At 40.7% G+C, this 18,905-nt stretch overlaps 1 protein-coding gene across 8 annotated transcripts in view; it reads right to left on the minus strand.

Moving 5' to 3' along the window:
* Window positions 1-18,905, minus strand: part of PARD3 (par-3 family cell polarity regulator) — a gene marked incomplete at both ends in the record, with an annotated part of 463,052 nt that overhangs the window by 122,118 nt on the left and 322,029 nt on the right. The gene's annotated exons all lie outside the window — the stretch shown is intronic.

Here is an 18,905-nt window from a genome sequence, read left to right on the forward strand (position 1 = left end):
TTGAAGGCAGAAGAGATAACACATACCTACTAAACAGTATCTTATTATAATACATACCTATTAAACATGGGATCATTTATCATACCAAAAGCAGCAAGAATTTTACGTTTTTTTAATCAAATGCTCAGATGAGAGCAGACTGACACTTGTGGCACTGCACACTCAGGTTCACATCAAAAGCGAAATGAAAGCACTGAAATGTGCAAAGTCCAGCAATGGTGCAGACAGGACACCCCGAATGCTCACAAACAGTGAAATAAAACACAGAGTTCATAAAACTTTCTTCTGACCCATGACTGTAAACTGTTTAAAATATTTAGAGCCCACCAGGCATTTATAATATTTTCCTTTTTGTTCCTGTTGATTCTAGTACAAAGCCATTGTGTGGGTTGAAGACGTACCACACAGCGACCATGCAGAATGATTAATTTCTGGTCACTCAGTTAAGAGATATTATTATACTGCGTAACCACGTTTATGGCTCTTAGGGCAGCTGTTTCAAAACACAACAACACAAAAGTACAGTGTAGGAGCATGTACACAAACTTTAAAGTGCGTGGCTGTTCTTCACAGTTCACAGATTGCTCATTTCCAAAGTAATTCAGGCATCTGAAAACTAAAACTGTTCATTAATAATCATCTGAAAAGGGAAAGGCAGAGGACATGATAGGGCTAAGAAACACAAAATAGGACATAAAGTTAAAGTCTCTGATTTTATACTATGTTATACCTAAAACTGACATAGTGACTAGAAACACCAGCATGTATCTTTTAAAGCATCCACCTATTTATTAGAGAGTAGTCAAAACATTATACAAAACATTTACATATATGACAGAAAAAATTCAAATCAAGTTCTGGATGTCGTACACCAGACAAAAGAGAATGGTTCATTTAAAATAGCCCTAAAACCTCTATCCAAGAGAGGAGTTTTGGCAGAAAAACAGCAGAACTGAGCCATTTTACCCTGATACACAGAGTGCCGGGGCTGGCAGGGGTCTGACTGACGGAACACGCAGAGCTGCGAGGAGACACACAACATATGTGGTACTGTAGCACGGCATCTCTGGGATGCCCACGTTTGCTTCTGTCTCCTGTCCTTCCTTGACCCATTCAAAACGTTGGGCAAAGCAAAGGAACCAATTTCTGGAGTAGTCAGTATATTTTTGAAACAGAACTAGTGGTTAAGAAAAAAAAAAGTAGATAAAATTGAATTTGTTAGTACCCATTAGGTTTTGGCAGCAAAACAGAATTCTACCACCATAAATCAATTCATTGCAAGTATGAACAGAAATATATTGAAATCAATACCTTATTAAAAATAATAAAGTACACAGGAAATTTCTAATAATCCTTGTAAGCAATCTAGTAAATGTCTGGTCAAGCTGCATGACTGTGGGGAGAGTATTTCTAACATTAACACGTCAAGCAAACCTAGCAAAAATCGATGGTTTGAGTTTCCAGATCCAACAGCCCAAGTCCAGAACACACCACGCTCGTGCTGCGTTTCAGCGGAGGTAGAGGTAGGTTTACCGCACAGGCAGCACTTTGAGCAGCAGGAGGGTTCAATTTCCTGTGACTCATGAGCAAGCGGTGTCAACAACCCTTCTTCTCTTTCAGGGTTTTCTTCCGATCATCTGGGAATGGATGTCCTTCTGCCCTTGGGGACCATCCTGATAAAGTCTCCAGAAGACATCTCTGCTCCTCTCCCAGGCTTTTCAAAGGCTGGCCATATTGTTCCCACTCTGACTGGAGACTTTCCAGTGCCCATCTCCGACAAGCTCTGTGGTCATCCTGGCAGTGCACAGCCTGGCAGAGTATGAACCATGGTGGTCTTGCAAAGTTGCCTTCTCTGGACTTTGTCACCCGCAGAAGTGATGTATCTGTCACAATCACCACTGCCTGGAACAAGTTCAGCAACATTAACTGCGCTGTCCCTACACTCGAACCCGGAATAATCAATGCCATCCTCCCCCTCCTTGATTGTGGCTTTGTGTTTTTAACACGGTCACCTGCACAGATGGCATCTCCGTGATACTCAGAAGTCATGGAGCTGCAGAACAGTTTGGAAACACGCTGCCCTAAATGAGTCTGGCTCTAAACAAGTCTGCATACTTTTAGCAGTCTGCATACTCATTGCAAAAATATTTACAAGTTCAAAATTTCTCTTTTCCACTGAGATCGCAAGTTCTAACAGCATCTCTGCTAAGTTTCAGTTTACAATAGTAGAAGTAATAGAAAACCAAAGGGAAAACATTTTTCAGGCTCCACCAAGCACTTGAGAAAGGTCTTTAAAAGGACTGCGATGGGGATACATATGTACGCACACTCACATGCACCCACACCCCTTTTATTTCTGTAAGAGCAGTCAACACTCCCCCCTCCAAACATCATTCAAAGGTTTTGGTAAGATTACTCTTGCTAACAGTAAGTGTGTTTGCTATTTATTTCTATTAAAACTGTTTGCTCCGTGAAGTACGATTTATAGTCATAATGAAACCCACAGCCCAAATCAGCATCCTCTCCAACAAATTTATAACAGACATCTATAAATTATTTAACATTCATATTGAAGGCAAGTTTAACTACAGAAGAGCAACATCCAGCAATACTACGGCACACCATGAAAGCCAGCTGTTAACACTCCCTCAGCTATACTGTGGTGAGTCATTGGTGTCAAGCTCTTCAAAACCACCAGTCCTTCTAACTTCCTCAGCTAGGTGTCTCCTACTTAGAAATAAAAGAGTATTGAGACCACTGAAATTCAAGCGGGCCATGCAATACCCTTTCAAAACACCAAATGCACATCCCACAGCCACCCTGCACTGTCTTCACAGCCAGTGGCAAAGCCCTTCCCTGCTGCTCTCCAGTGGCCCTTGTGCAGTTGCGTGAGTCACAAGAAGCAAAGCATGGGTCAGGTCCCCAGAATTACTCCCGGTATTTAAAACACCCCAATTTGAACGCACTGGCCCAGTGAAAAGATCTGGCTTACCTTTGTAAAAGTTTCACCTTTTGAAACGTGCAAGCAGTATAGTCCCTGACTTGCCCCACGAACATTAATGTGTGTGACGGCTTCCCTGCAACCCACCAGCATTTGCATCATTGTGAAGCTTGCTTCTTTACTGCTCAGGTACTCAAAAGGAAGGGAAGATGGAATTAGGATGTATGTCCCGTACATGACTCATGGCAACTTTGGAGCCTTACTGCTTCCAATACCGTTTCTTCCATCATGCATACAGTGAATGTCTTGGCACAGTAACTTCCCCCACCGAAGCAACTGCTCACTTAATGGTAACAACCTGAGGCTGGAAACTCCTGAAGTGCAGTTGTTAACGACACCTCCCTTGTAATCTAGCAATCACCATCCATTTGTCCTGTGACAGAGAGACTCTAGGCTTTTGCAAGGGCATGGCCTTGAGGATACTGTCAAGTGATTTGGTCCCAGCCCTCAGCCCTTGCTGCTCACTGCAGAGACGCAGGAGCCGTTCTCCGCTGCTCGCAGCTGGTTAGCGACTGCCTGAAGCACCTGGAGATTTTCAGGCACTTGTCTGAACCCGGCGCAGTCCCGTGCTCACTGCGGTGAGGCTGGCTGCTGGGACACTTGTTGCAGCTCTTACAAATGCAAACAAAATGACAACTTCCTTCTGAAGCAGACCCGAGAGCTCCACCGCTCAGGATCTGCACACAGCAATGCTCCTTGCGTTACTGAAAAGGTGGACAGCGTTTAAAAACGAAGGGAAGAACTACTGTTGGAATTAAAAAAAACAAAACAGTGCAGAAAAGGAACATCTGTGACACTGATGCTCATGCAGTCCTGGGAATCTAATTCCAAGCTCCTGTCATTTGCGAAGTTCAGTGCCAACAATTTGACTGTGAGCTATAAAAGCCCGACCTAAATCAGCGCACAAGATACCAATGCGCAGACACAAGCTACCACACGATGGGCAGCAAAGCTGCACACACTACTGCCTCATAAAGTGAACATACTCATGAAAAAAGTTCTGATGCTAAAGCTTGAGCTAAACCAGATGCTGCGGAGTACCTGCAGCCGTGGCAGCACAATGCTGACCTGCAGCCACCACTTCTCCCAGTCTGAATTCTCAGAAGCGGAGCACAGAATATTATTACTCATGGTGGAAAATAAAGAGCTAGAGGAAAGTGCACATTTTCCTCCAAACCCCAAATACTTAAAAAAATTACCTTTCTGTTCATAAACATACTCTTTCACAGACATAGCTTAATACTTAAAGAAGTATCTTTGAGGACACGTACTGTATGGTTATAGAATAATCTCTTTACAATAGTAACGACATTTATAAATACAGGAACACTACCTCACATAACAGCTAGTTTATTCAGTAGCGCTCTCATCTAAATCCTGTTATAAAAAGTATAGCTAAAAAGTAGTTTAATTTTATTTTTTAACTGCATAAGCAAAAGCTTCAAGAAAAAACTTCTATGACTAATTGAAATACAGGTTGTAAATTAAAAATACCCTGTCTATCCAAGAGTGTGAGAAATTGATGAAAGAGAGCAGCTGAAATCTTGTTCACTCTAATTGCCAAGATACTCCAGGGTTCTACTTAATTTATAGCTTCTTAATTCTCCTTTTACATTAAGGGTTAGAGAAAGTTTCAAGATAAGTGTAAATGCTCAGAGTCATATTCACAGATCCACAGACTTAATCCTCAAATTCAGACAACAATAGCAATCACAGTAAGTGCGGAAATTTTAAAATGTAGGAAGACCATTTTTTGAAAGTATGATCTCCAGAATATAACAGCCAAGTCACAACAGAGGAAAGGACCATCCTCAGACCCTGTGATACTAGTTTGTCACATTATTAATAAAAAGACGAGAACACAGACCGATATGCCTGAAGCTTGACCCCCATGAACTCCAGATAACCTACTCCAACTAAAATGCATACCGAAACCTCTCTGGCAGTCCCTAGCTGGCTTACTTGCAAGCTGACTTGCTTGAGTGACTGTCACCAACGAGGAGGTGGCCTAATCCAAAGCCTATCGCACTGAGCAGAGAGGCACTGACTAGCACGTGCCTTCAGTGGCTTCGGGCCAATGCATCAGAGCAACTAAACAGTACGAGACCCAAGAGAGAAGACGGTGCAGCAGAACATTTAAAGAACAAGCTCAAACTACAACATGATGCTATATATATAAAATATGTGAAATGTGGATAACATACGCATGTAGACATAAAGAATATGTAAATTATTTTGCATAAATAAATTTATAGACAGAACAAATGAAGAAAAGAGGATGTATGAGTGATAGCAACGGAAATTCCACATTTACAACTGATGTCAAATATAGCTTCAGTTTAAAAGAATATATATCAGCATCCTTGATATAACAAAAATAATATACATATAATCTGCTAAATGGATTTTACTCTGATGCGTTACTGATGAGATCATTGTCGTCTGCCAAATCATCCATATATTTCATTAGAATAAAGAGCTATAGAAGAAACATGCATTAGTTGATTAATGAAAAAACACAAAAATTGATTGAGACAGAAGTTCAGTAGCATTATGTTCCTTAATAGAAAAAAGACCATCATTAAAAATTAACAAATGGTAAGTGTCTTGAGCTATTCTATCAGTGCTTTCTGTCTTCAAGGCATGCTCTTTCCCCCATAGTAGTAAACAGTATTCACACACACAGAGAGCCTAACACTACTCAAAGGATTTTGCAATGATTTCTGTAATCTTTTTCACCCTGCTGTATCAGCAAAATCATAAGATTTATATTGCAACAGATTATTGTGACACACAAAAACATTATGTTGCTAAAAAAAATTAGTAAGCATAAACAAGGATTCAACATAGCGCACAAACAGGAATCACCCTGGTTAGTGATGGCTTGAGGATTTATAAGCCTTCCTTTCACAGCAATATTGTGCAAGTGGTATTTTTAAAAATATGCTTGTAAGGGCAAACATTTACATATTTGCAATGGATTTCTAGAAATAGCCAGTTATCACATAATCAAATTAGTAGATCAAATTCTACTTGTTAGTAGGGAGTGGAATGACTGCTGGAGTGACTTGGCAGCAGCACTGTCCTGAGAAGACACAGAAGCAGGAGCAAGGCACCTTGACGTAGGAGCTTGTGGTCATAGTTAAAATGGACATTTATAACTTTTCATTTTCCATGGGTTTCTTTGCCTATGTTACAACTGATAAAGCAGCAATCCTCCTGGTGCAACATTCAGCAGAAGACCCCTGCCAGGAGAGTTCATGGAGAACTCTGCTGTCCCAAACCAAGAAAGGCGCAGTACAAAAGGACATAGATAACTCATGAAAATGAAGAATACCTCTGAAAAGGTACACTTGTACTTCTTCACAGCAACGGTGTTTGCCTTCAAGCAATGAAGAAGTTTAAGTGCTCAGCCATGAACACAGAAATTTAACGCAGGAGAACCAAAGTGGTTATCACTCCAAATTATCAGCCCTCTCTGAAGTTGCTACCCTGTGCATGAGTACTGTAAAGCACGTGAAGGTCTTCTATGCTACATTCATGCATTTTCTCCCAGCAGCCTCTGCCTCACTTTCCAAACATTAAAAAACATTTTTCAGCACTGTTCAGGTGGCGATTCTAGTACATCTCACCAAACGAAGGCTATTCAAAAACAACAGCCAGGATGGCACATAAATCACAACACTTAATGTGTAACATCACCAGTGATTCCCACAACAACTTCCTGGAAAGAAGTGGAAACAACATATGGGATTGGCAACTGTTTCCAGCCACTAATGCTTAATCTGCCTGTCTTTCTGAGTCAGTATCCCAACTTCATAGAAAATGGGTATGACGCCAAACCAAGAGACATGTCATGAGGTTTCATTCAATTATTTTCATAAACAGTTTTGATAACATTTCCTGAAAGGCATGACACAACAGGCAGAATATTATTCACACCAAGTCGCTCTCTTATCACAGCTTAAGCATTTGTAATATTTATTTCCAGCCTAAAATGGTGGAACTTTTTAAAACAGATTTCTTTTATGGAGAGACCATCTGTTTGCAAATTTCTAAACACTAGATAATCTTATTGCATTGCTACTCATGATTGCCTAAAGCTGGAGCCATTGACAGCTCTAATAAATAAATAAATAAATTTTCAAAAAATAAATAAATAAAGGAAAAAACTAACAACTAATCCAAACTACAGCAGTTTAAAAACAGGCTGAGAAGGTCAAAGGAAGTGAGGATAATTCTACAATGATAACATTGGAAAGACAGCAGCAAGTCAGCTAACAAACAAGAGGTTCTTCTGTGTATGGCCCAATCAATGCAGTAAGCAATACCACAATGTACTAAAAGTCACCATAAATAACTCATTTTCATGGTGGTCAGCCAAAACTTGTTAAACTGTGGACGGCGGCATCCCTGAAGGAATCAGGAATAAGAAAGCAAGCTTCTGCTTAGATGCAACTGTGTTAGCAATCATCAATGATGGGAGCAACCACAGAAGCAGTACATGACATTTTAATGGATGTTTCGTAACAGTTTAAGCATTTTAAAGTTTGCTTGTGTGGCAAACATTCTTTAATGTTGTGTATGTCTTCAAAAAAGAGAGCGGTTATTGACCACAAAGTTACTTGCCCCAAGATTAAATTTGATACACTAAGTGTGTGCTATTTGTTGTTGAAGAAAGTAGCTCATTCATGTGACACAGCCAAGCTAATTTAGTCTTTTAATAGATAATATAATCTTAATGGGCAACATATCCTTTCATTACTGTCATTTAATGTACTTACAAATGCTCCTGTCCCCCCTCTCAGACAGAATTTACCCATCAAGACTGCAATGCCTTGTTAGGTAATTCAGTACTGGGCAGCAAGATGTTAAGCAGTAGTTGAAAAACAGTAAATACAAATTGCAAAAAAATAAAGCCTCACTTACAAAGTAAAGAGCAGTCTCCTGAAAAAGTTTGAGTGAAGACCTCCAGTATGTCAACTCATCTTTCACAGACTACATACAGTAATGCAGACATACAACCCTCTGCTTTGCCATACATAATACCATACATAGGGGTAAAAAAAAATAAAATCCCAAATTCCAAGTAACAACAGCAGCCGACTATTAACAGATGCCTATAAAGTGCAATGTGCTTATTCTTCTACAACATAAGCAATTTTTCTGAGTCTCAATGCGGTGGGTGCCAAGTCCAGCCGACCCTCTGTTGCTCATGCTGTACTGAGCAGGTCACAAAACCTTACCCAGCGCTCCCCACCTGACAACTGCTGCCCTGCAACCACGCACCGAGATGGGCACATTTACGATGTTGCATTTGTCACGTTCCACAGATTAGTTTAAAAATTGTGGACCGATTTAGGTATTGATAATACTACATAGTATGCCTGTAATTACCAGTGTCCACTAAGTATGCTTAGAGAGAGCGTTTAAACCATGGCTACTCTTCAGCGCATTCTCTCCACAACTAGACTTCTAATTCCTGCTCTGTTCATTTTAAGGCATTATTGTTTCAAAATACAATGCTTCAAAATTGCAAATTACGTCTGGCTCAAGGGCTGATTATGAGAAATACTAGCACTTCTGCCTCTGCGTGAATAACTCTGATAATAATGAGAGATTGATTGAGCTCCAAGAAGTCCAAATGATGAGAAGGGTCAATTTGAACATTTCTATTAGCTTCTTTTGTTAAATCTAACACTTTGCCAGGCCAGAGACAAATACTGCATCTGGTTACCATGATTTTTTCCAACCCTACAGAAGTACAATTTAGAAAATGGGTACTGGTCTAAAGGCAGACCTTATAAGAAATGCTAATGAAACATAAAAACCCACCCATTTCACTGGCACTCAAGAGACGGGGGGAAAAAAAAAAAAGAAAAGAAAAGTTGCAAGGGAAATTTGCTTCAACACTTTCCTGGCAGAAAAGGAATAAAACCCGTCAGTGACACGGAGAGTTTTCAGAACTCCATTTTACAACTGGAACACTTGCTTGCATATATATAAGCATGGCCTGCCTTACATAAACGTGAGCTACAACAAGAAAATGACTAAAGATGCTTGCTAAGCACATGCAACAGGCAGAGAAACGAGGACTCAAATGTAATACACCAACTAGTTAGGCCAGGAAATTGCAGTAACATTATTCCAACAACTTAGTCTTGCATCCTTGTGCGATTACACTGTATAAAATCAGCAAAGGTTAACATAGACACACAAAAAGTTAATCAAACCACTGTCAGTTCTTCCAAAGATTAAAACTTCCCTACAGATCTCATTACCTAGAAACATTAATAAGTCAGTCAGCACTTTTTCTGTCAATTACTGAAAATCTTTGTTGGTACACACCTCCTAGAAAATAACCTCTGTAGGGTAAATTAAGCAATAGGTGATGTCTCTGTACCTTCAGCCTTATTCACATATTTACACTTACAGGCGGTAGGGAAGGCACACACCATTTCCAGCAGAGGACAACAGATGACATTGTAGGATCTGTGGGACAAGTCTAACCAAAAGATCCTTGAAACCCAGACAAGGGTGCGGCTGCCATTCTCTTCTCAAAGGACACCTGCAACACCGAACAGCTACTGCCCTCGCTGAGCGGCAGCACCCGAGTGCTGGCGCCTGTGGGTTACAGTTTAGGGTCTCCTGTCCCATTCTGGGTTCCACAGTGCCACCTAAGTCTCCTTGGGGATAAAAAATGGACTTTAATTATAAAAACAAATAAATAATGCCAATAGGACACTTTTACAAGGTGCTTTAGACCACAACTCAATTGAGTTACATGGAATGCCCCTGAATCTACATTGTCATAAAAAACAAGAGTGCAAAAAGTAACAGGTACATTATTTTGAAAGTTTGCTACAAAGACAGGGCTAAGGCACACGCCTTAGCCTGAGCCGAGGCTCTGGTTTGTACACATTAACGTGCCACTGCCGGCTTCACATACCTCTGTCTATTCCATCAGCTGATATTCTGCCCTGCGGCACGAAAACTGAGTTTACATACAGCCTATCTTCCGGGTGGAAAATGAAGAGTGAGACTGTGCACTGCAGCAGCAGCACCAGAACAAACCATCTCTGGAGCGGATGCAACGAGACTCCGGTGGCTCCTGGCTGGGAAGCCAGTTTGGCAGCGAGTCCCCGCAGCAGCTGGCACCGGGGCTTGCCCAGGGCTACCTGGAGCCCTGGAGACCCCCAGCATCCTGTAGCTGCCGGTACTCAGAGCTTGGGCTGTCTTCAGGGTAACTGCAGTCGAAATAACTATATCAGTTGTGATTTACACTGCTGATTATTTCAGGGCCAAGCTGGGAGCGGAGGTTTATTTCAGACTGAAAAGGTGTACAGACCAGGACTTGCGTGGGACTAATTACAGGCAAGAGATGTGGGCTGATGGGTTTTTTTGTGGTTGTTCCAGCCACCATACAAATAAGCTCCTAGCACAGAACCTCTCAGACCTGGACCAGCCCCATACACACTGATATTTTTGCTCTCAGTCGTACACGCTCAGGCACTGTAAGAAGTGAGTGACTGGGCCTATGTTTATTTAGAAACCCAGACAGATGATGTTTAAAATAAACCCAATCCTGACATCAAACATATCCGGCTCCTGAGACGTTCTTCTCCAAATGAGATCAGCTCTGCTCATGCTTGGTGCTGCGCACAGTATACAGCAATTATCACTGCCATCTTAATATTTCTTTTGGAATACATAACCTAAAATAAATCTTTTAAAGAAAACACAAAACACGAAAATGGCACTGAGTCTTCACACGTTAGTTATCTTACACAAGCAGTTTTCTTCTTTTTGCAGTTATAAAAGGTAAGCAGAATTAGCAAAGTATTTGGGGCTCCACAGATAATATCAGGACTCCCAAAAGTTACAGATGATAACACTGTTGGTATCATCACCTGCTCGGCAAGATCAGAGAAAATACATACTTTAACTGTAACACTATATCTTAAACTCCTGCTTGTGGCAGCACGTTGTGCTCTGAATTTCAGGACTTTAGCACTACAGGTTATAGACAAAGATAGTATCTGTAACAACACTGTGAAACATTCGAGATTTATTTGTGGTATGTTGCTGTTGAAATGTGTAATTGCAATTCAGCTTGCATTCTAAATACTGCTGGCACACCTGGTGTTGAATATGCTAGAAGCACTTGCAGTCGGTATAAAAATATACTACTTTCATTATTGTGGTACTCAAAAATGCTGATACAGCTAAGATTCTAGATGCATTTTTGTTATTAAATCCTCTTTTTCAGAACTTTTAGAGCTAATCCATGAACTTTGTTTCTGATTAGACATTTTCTTACCAAATACTACCTATAACAGCACAGCAGAAAAAAGGAAATCTACACACATTCTCAGTCATCCATCCACCATCCACCCACCTTCAACCTTAACGGCAGCATCTGGAAGCCGTAGAGAGCATATGTTTTTAGCATACAAATATTTCACATTTCTACAACACAGGAAACACCGTAGGACATCAAAGCCCTTGGAGACACTAGCATGGACAAGGTATTATCCCGTTTTACAAATGAGAAAACAGTTACTCTTGAAAGCTTAAGCAACTTGCCAAACTCCAGGAGATTTCTGTATTGCAAGCACAAACAACATAAGGACTAACTCTGCAGATTCCACTGACAAAGCCAGGTCTATGGAGTTAATATATCTACTGAACTAGTTACTTCTAACAAAGACTTTCTCTACCAATTACCAACATACTTTCAATGTATAATACAAACCCTTTAAAATAGCTGTATCAGCAGTATGCTATTATATTTGTTGAAAAAGTTAAGACCACCAAGCAGTTGCATGAAAACATACTATGTTCTTTTTCCTTTTAGGACTAGGAGCTACAAGACTGATGTCAAAAAAGTCCCGAAAAAAAGTGTTAGCATTTGTAGAAACTATGAATTTATCTTCTGCAGAAGCAAACATTTCAAAATTTACTCTTAACAACATTTAAAATTTACTCTTAACCACATCATCAGCTAGCCCAAACATACACTGTAAAACTAGTTCATGAAGTGAATGCATTCCATCAGGGTCTATTTTACAAACATCTCCAGCCTTTCCTTGCACTCCTGCTTATTTTAAGTTTGCACAGAAGCAGTAAAAGTTAATACGCAGTGGAACACAACATTAACTACTGAAATGTTATTGCACATCAAAAAGGTTTACAGCTACTTTGCAGAGATGCTTACCTGAGTACCATAAAATACTGACATAATGAGACAAATCTACTGCAGTGCATTGCAATCTTTGCACAGATACAAAGTCATTCTACATAATCTCTAAAAGACATTTTTGTATATGATACACTACAAATTTTGTTAGTAGTTTGGAATTAGGTAAACATACCCCAAATTGTCAACAGCAGGACAAACTGCCCAAAACAGAACATACACACACCGTATGTTGTACAGGAGCACAAAGGCACCGTCTCAAGAAACCCTTGAGCTGCAGATCACTGCAAGCCTGGAAGACAGACCTCGGAAGAATTGCTGTACCCTGTTCTGGTACCCACCCTTGGGAGCCACTACCGACCACTGTCAGAGACTAAGTATTGGGGTACAGGGACTTCCAGGACTTCCCTGGAAACATTCAAGGTATCATTCATCTCTGTGTGACTGTATCCTTATGTTCTTACACTGAACTCTAGAGAATCTACCGAACACAGAAGGAATTAAAAATAATACTTTCTCCCCCTCCAAATGGAATATAAACTTCCTTCTTTTGTGACTGGCTGAATTACTAATGTCTGAGGTTTATTTGACATCTGTACTTTGAGAGGAAAATAAAAAGTATCAGCATTAATAAAACACAAATTTTATGTTTTCATTAAAAAAACAGGTGGCATTTTGTGGGGTAGCATGAAATAGTAGAACGGAAGATTTCTATAGATTGTTTCTTCCTCAGTTCCAAAGAAAATAATCACCTTTTCTAGCTCAGTGGATCACATCAGAAACTATTAGGTATCATATCAGCCAGCTGAGCTTGTTATGCTAATAGTTGCCAGTCCAAGACAATTTAAAGATGCTGGGAAGCACGGTAAAAATAACCTGTTTACAGATAACATCTTCCTTAGCACTTTGCATGCAAAGGGTGCCTCACAGTCACAAATGCATGCTTAGCTGCATTCTTTCCTATATTCTTAGTGTTCAAGGAACTGTGGGGGCAGTAAGTCCCTGAGAGTAATCACGTATCACAAAAATCGTTTAAAATGTAAACTTTTTGGATTACACTCTTACTGTACATCCACATGTTTTTACTTTGTGAGAAGGATAAGTACATGTTGATTAATTCCCATTTTTTGTACCAGTGATTATTCAGTGTATCTGGTTCCTGTCTCCCCTTACCAAGGACAAATACTTTTCACCAGGAGAGTGGTTAAGCACTGGAACAGGCTGCTGAGAGAAGCTGCCGAGTCTCCAACCTTGGAGATATTTGAAACTCAACTGGGCGTGATGCTCGGCAAGCTGACGAGATGTTGAAGCTGGACCGCTGTGAGCAGGAGCCGAACCAAGCAGAGATCCCTTCCTGCCTGAATCGCTCTAGCAGTATAGTTAGTATTTCAATCTCTCTCCAGTTCCTCCTCATTCTATGCTTTTTTCACTCTTTCAGAAGAAGTCACCAATGGATTCAAAGTGGGAGAAATACTACTTGCACACCCTGTTGGCATCATATTTCTAGTATTTCCTTCTCTCTTACTCTTTTTACAAAACTTTTGTTACTTTTATTTTTCTCTGAAACAACAACCTAAAAGCCTAAATAAGCCCTCTGACTGCCTTACACCCACTATTTTCTTCCTATATTTGGGGAAATGCAGGGTCTCACAGACTATTTCTATTCTAGTATATTCTTTTCCAGAAACTATACTGGCTCAGATCCATCTTGCCATTTCCACTGCAGTGTTTTATAACTCTGTCTTTAATGGCTATTTCTCTGCACAACAGTAGGACATGTGGAAATCCTAACAGGAGGCATCAGCATGCCAACGCACTGTGAACACAGGTCACTGCTCCCGAGAAGTGAAACGCAGCAAAGTTGGAGCTTTGACTTTTAGAAAAGGATCAGCTGCCCTGCCGCTGCCAACTTAAGTACCTCAAGTAACTATGACTTAATAGCCTATGTCATCTTTATCTATAAAAACAGAGAATATATTTTTTTAAAAATATAAAAATATAGAATATATTAAGTTGCATTAATTTTAATCTAAGACAACATTCCTATTCCTGTTTTTAAAAAGAATTTTCAAAGATTCTGCTTTAAAAACGTAATCTATGGCATCCATAAGGTACGCCAAATCAGTAGCAAATTAGATCTCCAAAGAACATTTCCAACAGATAATGAAACAAATGTCATTAATAGAGCTTTTAACCGAACAGATCCTTCACGTCTCAAGACGGTATTTATTTACAGTACTTTGTTAGGGACTAGCACACTGCCTAGTTAGTCTTCAATTATCACATCAGGTGGAGGAAAGAAATCCTATTTCTATACGAGCGAAAACTGAAACGGAATTTGAATCTCCAAACTGTCAACAAATTCTCCGAAAAGGCTTGCTTTGCAGAGACTACAAAGTAGGTGTCATCCTTGACACTTGCGTTCTATATTCACCCGGCAGGCCTGGAAGGGAAGCGCCGCGGAACGCCGGGCAGGATCGCGGCGGGCGCAGCTGTCACGCCGCCTGCCTCCCTCGCTTGCTTTGCAGGCAGAGACGGTGCTGTCGGTGTCAAAGGTTCTCTATTTAAACACGCTGACAAGCGAAGGAAGAATACTGGGAGAATATGCTAGCAGCCACTATGAACTCGTCTCTAGTAACAGGTCGTCATCCTGACACTTATTTCTGGATGTTAGAAACAAAAGCCCTGATTCTATTCAAATTAAAAAAAAAAAAAAAAGCGCACATACGATATATCCCCATCAGGTTTACAAGTTCAGGATTTACCCTGGGAAAATCCAGTGTTAAGAATACACAGCGCAAAGCCCTGCTTTCTGTCAGAATGACAAACTAGAAAGCCACATACGATTACGTTAATCTCTCACTTCAAGTCTCCCTCGCAAAATCGCATACCGCGGCTTTCTGCGTTTCGTTTAAAAGTCACAGAGTTTACTAACCACTTAATGAAGCCGCATTCCTTAAATCCCTGACAGATTATGCGAGGCTGGTTGGTTTAGAAACACGAACTTGCCATTCCAACTGCCCCCCACCCCAACGACATTTTAGTCGAAACCCCACGTCTTTGGGGCTGCAGGCAATGAAACACACATTTCCTCAAAGCAACTGATTCCACCAAGCAGAAGACGACAAGAAGGTGAAAAAGTGCACAGAGGAAGAAAAGAGCACGGCTTGCCTTTCCAAAGAAGAAAAGTTATTTTCGATCAAGCTTATCTCTTTCAGTCCCTTATTTACTTTTAATTGGAGAGAAGGAAGTGAAGAATATGAAAATGGTTTGAAAGACATTTATAAGAGTCCTGGGTAATTGTCTGCATCAAAGACGACAATTTGCTGCATGGCTGATTTCATTTGAAAGGCTTTTCTGATTCTGTGCATCTCAGTGGCCAGCTGAGACTTTGAAAACTGATCAGGACGAAGTAGCCCAGAGCAGCACAGAAACGGAGGTGCCATTAAGAGTATCCAACTTGCAGCCAGGGCGAGGACTACGCTCCCCCTCCAAAGCTTGAAAAGGCATCGTGCTTAGACCCTGCATCTAGGATTGTAGTGGTTGCACATTTTCTAGCTCGTGGCAGAAGAGGGGAAGCAGATGTGGACTTAATGATAGTTGTGCCAGCTGGCTCGTAGTAGCAGCCGGCAAAAACCAGAGCACAAATGGCCCCGGATTCCATTTACCTGAGCAACGACCCAGCTCAGCGTTCCTGATGAAAGTCTCGGCACAGGCACCGCAAGCTGCTGGCCACGTTCTCAGATGAGCATTAGCAAACCCAGGTGCAATTCAGTGTGCAAGCAACGAGCTTCCAAGTTTGAAACGATACAACCGACAGGTGTTTAAGCAATAACCTCCTCCTCTATGTTCTAAGGCTCAAGATTTATGGTGCTTTGTGCCATGAGCTGAGCACTAAAGAAAAAAAAAAAATTCTACCTTTTGGAGCTCTTTCCCATGTTTTCTATTAAGTCCATACATCAGTAAGTGTCATTCACCAATACAAAGTCCTATTAGTCATGCTTCCAAGGAAAATGCCATCATTGCTGCTTCTTAAGCTACTGAATGATGAAAATCAGACCACAGATTTTATTTTATCGAGTTTGAGGTATTTGCCAGTCCTGTTGATTAGGGTATAATTCAACAGTATTTTACACAACTCAGATACCTTTTTGTCATGTGCCTGCTTAAAAGTCTGAAGGTTGTTATTAAATGAAAGAGAAAGAAGGTAATTACTAAATCAATGGTATAACCCTTGTGATTTGCTTTTCATCTCCTCGCAGACATTACGATGAGAAAAGTTAAATGAAAACTGGGGTAGGCAATACAAGGAAGTCATGTAACAAGCAGCAGAAATCCATGTAGGTTATTCTCCCAAATGCCCAGTCAGAGGTCTCGGATGGCTAATGCAGTTGAAATGTGTAACTCAAAGCTACAAATAATTTGTTTATGAATCTGGACATGTCCAATGCACCTTGGAAGCGGCTGGGGGCCGGGGGGCGGGAAGACAACTGTATATCTGATTTCAGCTAAACAAGGTTGCAAACTAAATTACCTATTTCCTCTCATAGAACTGGAAGATACAACACTGCAAAGCTCCCAGTAATCATTTTTAAATGTAATTAAACCTAATTAGGATTAGTTTTTAATGGAAAACTGGGAATATTACCTTGGCATTGCCTATCCAGTGCATTGATGTACCCACCATGTATGTTGCAATAGTTAAAAGAGGACTTAAAGATCAGTTACCATACGTTACGGCTTTATATTTCCATCAACGTTACAGGCTAGATCTTGAAATATACAGTCCCCAGTACTAGAAACACCTATACACGTGTTAATTTTAAGCATACTGTCTTGTTCCATGAACTTCAACACACAGTGCTTATGCTCCCCATCGAAAAGTTATGTTTATATGTGACTGAGGTATTACTATTTATTAATTTATTACTACTATTATTATTTCTACAGCAGAAAATTTACTTATTTCATATAACATACTTATCCACAGTCGCTTCAAATTACATTACATCCATTTCATAAGCAACCTCCAAAACCAGTGCAGGTATTTTCTTGCTTAAACTCAAGGTTAAGACACAATGGGAATATCCCCCATCTTTTGTTGTCCTCAGCAGTTCCCCATGTAAACTCAAACATACCATTTGTATTTGCAAATCCATTTTTATCTGATCATATTGATGTCTACTTGTTTCAGCAGGTGTGTATTATCAGGCAGTAACTGTCCCTCCACTGTTTCCAGCAAGACATGACTAGATAGTTTGGCCTCCCTACTCCCTTCGGAAACTTAAAGCTGCTTTTTTTCCCTCCTTGTTCTCAACATTTTGGTAGTTCAGCTTCTCCTAAAGATGTTATTCCTCAGATACATCTTTTCCTGAGACTGTTCACTTGCTGGACATAACTCTTCTATCATAAAACTCTCCAATGAGATCTCTCCTATACAAACTCCCCAGTAAAAGCGTGGCCATCTACTGCCTTGCAAACAAGATAAAACCTCCCAAAAACTGTCATAGTCACAGTGATGCTGTTGTCTTACAGAACCATGGTTCAGGGACAACCATAGAGGAAAATTGTATGGCTTGAAGAAGCTGGGGAAAGATGTGGAGCTACCACTTCATTTGCCTATCACCAGCCCAGTCACCCGTCTAGAAACAATACCCGAGCTTGTACACTGGCAACAAGCATGAATGAAGTACAAGGATCTTAAGTGATCAGCTGCACCACAGCAGAGCGTCATTTCATCATCACCCAAAACGTGCGAACAAGAACATCTCAAATCCCCGTATCTTACACCCTGAGGGCACCCACTTCGTAAATAAAGACACCCTGTACCTGACGGGCAGGAGGAGGGGAAAAGACAGTGGCATACACAATTTTCTTTCTCTGGAGAGGAATGTCAAAGAATTGCACTACATAGAAGTCCATCAAATTAATGTATGTCTGCCAGCACTAATTACAGGTGCACTGTTTGAAACAGTGAAGCCTTTTTCTTAAGGCAGCACTACAATGACTTATCAACGGATTGGTTTTGTCAGGTTGATTTTTATCAAGAAGCAACATCTCTACTTAAAAATAAACAAAATCAGGCTCAGAAATGAGTAAACATATTTTAGATCGCACTTGGAGAAGCATACAGATAAACTTCTGATGTCAACATATATATCCACGCAAGCCTTCTTAGCAGTGAAACAGCAGAACTTTGTATCAGCTTCCCAAAATCTATTTGCTCACCTGGCAGTGGCCACCCAGGCACCCCCTAAATGTCAGCAATGGGGAAAAAGGAGCTGCACAGCCTCGCATTTGGTACGTGATTACAGCCAGAGGACATGGCACACAATGGTATTGAAGGGGTAAGACAGACAGGAATGACGCAGCTATTCAGGTAAAACAAATACATCCAGGTGTAAGCAAAGCTCTGCAGCAGCTGCACTAGACCGATATTTTTGTTCAACACTTTTCTAGGTCAACTTTTGCCCTATAAAGAGGCTTCTCAGCCAAATGAGAAATTTAAATAAATTATTCTGTTCTGCCCTGAAATGTCAATTTGAAAAAAGAAATACACACATGCTCAGGCAGGTTTATTTCACAGTGAGAAGGGTGAACTTTCAGACTGCCCACAGCCCCGTGTCAGCAAAGCTCCTCTGGACATAACGGGAGCTGCGCGTGTCAGAGCCACGCAGGCTGCATCCTTCATTGTACAGTTCTCCT

This window comes from Phaethon aethereus, assembly GCF_964289735.1.
Source record: "Phaethon aethereus genome assembly, chromosome: 2".
Classification (NCBI taxonomy): domain Eukaryota; kingdom Metazoa; phylum Chordata; class Aves; order Phaethontiformes; family Phaethontidae; genus Phaethon; species Phaethon aethereus.